At 38.7% G+C, this 5,463-nt stretch overlaps 1 pseudogene across 1 annotated transcript; it reads left to right on the plus strand.

Moving 5' to 3' along the window:
* Positions 1 to 3,714: 3,714 nt before the first annotated feature.
* Positions 3,715 to 5,210, plus strand: LOC309871145 (histone-binding protein RBBP4 pseudogene; annotated as a pseudogene). The gene has a single exon. The product of its transcript is annotated as a histone-binding protein RBBP4 pseudogene (transcript).
* Positions 5,211 to 5,463: the final 253 nt, after the last annotated feature.

Genomic DNA, 5,463 nt, shown 5'->3' on the forward strand with positions numbered 1-5,463 from the left:
ACATGAAAAAGTGCTCCACATCACTCAGCATCAGGGAAATACAAATCAAAACCTCAATGAGATACCACCTCACACCAGTCAGAATGGCTAAAATTAACAAGTCAGGAAACAACAAGTGTTGCTGAGGATGTGGAGAAAGGGGAACCCACTTACACTGTTGGTGGGAATGCAAGCTGGTACAGCCACTCTGGAAAACAGCATGGAGGTTCCTCAAAAAGTTGAAAATACCGCTACCCTACAACTCAGCAATTGTACTACTGGGTATTTACCCCAAAGATACAAATGTAGTGATCTGAAGGGGCACGTGCACCCCAATATTTATAGCAGCAATGTCCATAATAGCCAAAATATGGAAAGAACCCAGATGTCAATCAATAGATGAACAGATAAAGAAGATATGAGATACACATACACACACACACACACACACGGGAATATTATGCGACCATCAAAACCCCCCCAAATCTCACCATTTGCAATGACGTGGATGGAACTAGAGGGTATTACACTAAGCGAATTACATAAATCAGAGAAAGACAATTATCATATGATCTCAGTGATACAAGGAATTTGAGAAACAAGACAGAGGATCATAGGGGAAGGCAGAGAAAACTGAAAGAAGATGAAACCAGAGAGGGAGCCAAACCATAAGAGACTCTTAATCTCAAGGAACAAACTGAGGGTTGCTAGAGTTGGGGGTGGGGGAATGGGGTGGCTGGGTGATGGACACTGGGGAGGGTATGTACTATGGTGAGTGCTTTGAATTGTATAAGAAGAATGAATCACAAACCCGTACCCCTGAAACAAATAATACATTATATGTTAATTAAAAATAATGTGTTTGTGTGTGTGCATATATATTTAAATGCAGGCCAAGGGATATTGAGGTTATATCTTTATAGACTTAAATAAAGAAAAATATCAAGCAGAATTCTATTTTCAACCAAATATTTTTAAATAAATATAAAATACAGACATTTTGAAATGAATTAAAAAAAAGAAAGAAACTATCAGTATCAGAGACACTAAAGGATGTTATTAGTATTAGAAATATTAAAGAATGTTTCTTTAGATGAGAGAAAATGAGATAGTAAATCAAAAATTAGATCTAGAGGAAGGCATTTAATTCCTAGGCCAAAACCTAAAACATAACAAAACTTAAAACTCTGAAGTAATAACTGAAAAAAAAAAAACTAATACAGAACAGTACAAAGAATTATCATATTCCTATACCTGAATCACACAGGTTCTCATATATTTAACAGCTCACATTAGTATGGTACATTTGTTATAATTAATGTTACTACCTTTGGATAGTCTCAGCCATTATTGCTTTAAATATTTTTCTGCCTCTTTCTTTCTTTCTTTCTTCTCCTTCTGGTATTCCAATTACTAGTATGTTACATCTACTGTATCTGTCTTAGATATCGTGGATATTCTGGAGTGTTTTTGTTTCTCATTCGTTTTGCTCTTTGCATTTCAATTTGATAGATTCTATTGACATATCTGCATTCTCACTGATTCTTTCCTTGATTGTATCCAATCTGCTAACAAACCTGCCAAAGGCATCCTTCCTTTCTGTTAGAGTGTTTTGATTCCTAACATTTCCTTTTGAATTTTACTTGGAATTTTCCTATCTCTGTTTATATTATGCATCTGTTCTTCCATACTGTCTACTGTTTCCATTACAGCCTTTAACATATTAATCATGGCTATTTTAAATTTTCTGATAATTTTAAAATGTGTCACATCTGAGTCTGATTTTGATGCTTGTTTTATTTCTTCTTATTGGATTTTTCTTACCTTAGAAATTTATTTGGTGGTAAATGAATTAATACGAACTTAGGCTTTCAGTGTGAGGATTTTATGTTAAATCTGATTAGGAGCTGAGCTCTGTTTAATGTTTACATTTGGTATGAGGGTCAGAAGTCTCAGTTCCCTCTTCCCTCTGTTGTTTTTGGTTTCCCTAAGAGCTCCTTCTTAACTGGAATCTGTGTCTTATAGCTCTCTTGGTTATAATCCATTATTATTATGCTGGAGCCCTGTTGATGTGGTAGTCGTGTTGGGAAAGGGAAGCATTTTGTAATCTTATGATTGAATCTCAGCTTTTTAGTGAGCTTAAGTCCCTGGGCTGTGATCCTCAGAATTCAATAGCCTTTTCCTCCCTCTCCCTATCTGAGACAGGGAGGCTAGAGAAAGCTGTAGTTGTCTAATCCTCTTCCTTAATGTCAGATGAGAATCAGATGAAGTAGTTTCTTTTGGAAAGCAGGAATTTTTTATGGAGAACTCTCTGGGAATATTTAAAAAGAACATTTTGCAGATTTATTGACATACAACATTCCTTAAGGATAAAATGTGCCATGTGATATACATATACATTGCAAAAGGATTATCCAGGTATATTTAAATTGGTTAATTTTCTTCTTTCCCTGCCTGAAACAGGAGGAAATGTTTTTTTTCTCTCATCTTTGCTATGAGAACCTGGTGGAGCTATTAGAGATAGCACCCATACATGTGTGGGAACTGCCCTAAAACTGGGCTCCCACAAGTTTGAATTCTCAAGTTAGTCCACACTGAGACTCTAGCAATTCCTCAAAGTTACCAGATAAGTGTTTCTGGCCTTGCAGGTTTCTGCTTTACTTTAGCTGATCTCGGGTGTAATTCTCTGTATTCAATTTACTATCTCTTCAATTTTGAGAGTGGTTTGCCCTGGAACCTCAATTCTCTGATAGAGTAAAAAGAAGTCATTAATTTGGTGAGGGGGGATGGGACTTTTTTTTTTTTTACTTGTAAGGAAAGAGTGATGAATTCCAAGCTCTTTAATGTCAAAGCTTAAATCAGAAGTCATTAATTTTTTATATTCTCTTAGCATATTTTCAGTGCTCAACACAAAATTAGTAAGTACAGGGACGCCACGGTGGCTCAATCGATTGGGCCTTCGGCTCAGGTCGTGACCCCAGGGTCCTGGGATTGAGTCCCACATCAGGCTCCTGGCTCGGCAGGGAGCTTGTTTCTCTCTCTGCCTCTGCCTTCCACTCTCCCTGCTTGTGCGCTCTCTCATGCTCTCTCTCACTCTCTGACAAATAAATAAACTCTTAAAAAAAAAAGAATTAATAAGTATAGTTACCACACCTACACATTAGGTCTCTAGACTTATTCATCCCATATAAGTGTAACTTTGTACCCTTTGACCTACAGCTCCCTACTTGCCCCTACCGCCCCATTCCCTGGTAACTATTATATTACTTTCTGCTCCTATGAGCTCAAGTTTGTTTGTTTTTGTTTTTGTTCTCGAGATTCTACATGTACATGAGATCATACAGTATTTTGAAAAGAGGTGCCAAGTCAATTCAGTAGGTACACTTGTAATGTGAATAAACAGCTAAAATATCCACATAAATGAGTGAATGTCAAACAATACATCCTAACATACAGGAAAATTAAACTATTCAAATAGACCAGGATTAAAACATAAAAGCTAAAATGTGAAAATATTTAGAAAAATATAAAATAAAATCATGATGAGATGGGGCAGGCAGTGATTTATTAAAAAGACACATAAAGCTCAAACTATAAAACATGTATTGAAAAAATGGACTTTCTTAAATTAAAATTGTCTGCCCTTCAGAAGATTCTATTTAGTATATTTTAAAAATGCCATAGACAGTAGGCCCGTAGCCTCCCCGCCCCTCCCGCAATGCTTGACCCCGGGATCCCCCCGGCTTGCCTGTCCACCATAGCCGACAAGGAAGCAGCCTTTGATGACGCAGTGGAAGAACGTGTGATCAATGAAGAGTACAAAATATGGAAAAAGGACACCCCTTTTCTTTACAATTTGGTGATGACCCATGCCCTGGAGTGGCCTAGCCTAACTGCGCAGTGGCTTCCAGATGTAACCAGACTAGAAGGGAAAGACTTCAGCATTCATCGACTTGTCCTGTGAACACACACATCCGATGAACAAAACCATCTTGTAATAGCCAGTGTGCAGCTCCCTAACGATGATGCTCAGTTTGATGTTTCACACTACGACAGTGAGAAAGGAGAATTTGGAGGTTTTGGCTCAGTTAGTAGAAAAATTGAAATAGAAATCAAGATCAACCATGAAGGAGAAGTAAACCGGGCACGTTATATGCCCCAGAACCCTTGCATCATTGCGACAAAGACTCCATCCAGTGATGTTCTTGTTTTTGACTATACAAAACATCCTTCCAAACCAGACCCTTCTGGAGAGTGCAACCCAGACTTGGGTCTCCGTGGACATCAGAAGGAGGGCTATGGACTTTCTTGGAACCCAAATCTCAGTGGGCACTTAGTGCTTCAGACGATCACACCATCTGCCTCTGGGACATCAGTGCAAAGGAAGGAAAAGTTGTGGATGCGAAGACCATCTTTACAGGGCATACAGCAGTAGTAGAAGACGTTTCCTGGCATCTGCTCCATGAGTCTCTGTTTGGGTCAGTTGGATCAGAAACTTGTGATCTGGGATACTCGTTCAAACAATACTTCCAAACCAAGCCACTCAGTTGATGCTCACACTGCTTGAAGTGAACTGCCTATCTTTCAATCCTTACAGTGAGTTCATTCTGGCCACAGGATCAGCCAACAAGACTGTTGCCTTGTGGGATCTGAGAGATCTGAAACTTAAGTTGCATTCCTTTGAATCACATAAGGATGAAATATTCCAGGTTCAGTGGTCACCTCACAATGAGACCATTTTGGCTTCCAGTGGTACTGATCGTAGACTGAATGTTTGGGATTTAAGTAAAATTGGAGAGGAACAATCTCCGGAAGATGCAGAAGATGGACCACCAGAATTGTTGTTTATTCATGGTGGTCACACTGCCAAGATATCTGATTTCTCTTGGAATCCCAATGAACCTTGGGTGATTTGTTCTGTATCAGAAGACAATATTATGCAAGTGTGGCAAATGGCAGAGAACATTTACAATGATGAAGATCCTGAAGGAAGCGTGGATCCAGAAGGACAAGTGTCCTAGATATGTCTGCACTTCTTGTGATTTTAGACTCCCCTTTTTTCCCCCCTCTCAACCCTGAGATTGATTTAACACTGGTTTTGAGACACAGACTTTGTTTGGCTATCCCTCTATGATAGGTACCATCAACAATGTTACTAGCCCAAACAGAGGGTGTTTTCTAAATATTAACTGGGGGACTTGATTCAGTAAAGCCACAGACTTATATTTAAATTTTCTTCAGGAATTTTCTAGTAACAAAAGGTCTAACGTAGCCACAGAAAGGGGAATATTGGGTGTGGTTATTTTTTTTCTTAGGCTATATCCCCAAGTTTTACAGACTCCTTTTAAGTAAAGGCTAAAGTAAGGAAGGATAGAGCCAAGTGAGGAGTTAGTCCTTGACCACTAGTTTGGTACCATCTCTATTTTGGGTGACCTGTTTCACCAGCAGGCCTGTTACTCTCCATGACTAACTGTGTAAGTGCTT

The sequence above is a fragment of the Mustela nivalis genome (genome assembly GCF_964662115.1).
Source record: "Mustela nivalis genome assembly, chromosome: 8".
Taxonomy (NCBI): Eukaryota; Metazoa; Chordata; class Mammalia; order Carnivora; family Mustelidae; genus Mustela; species Mustela nivalis.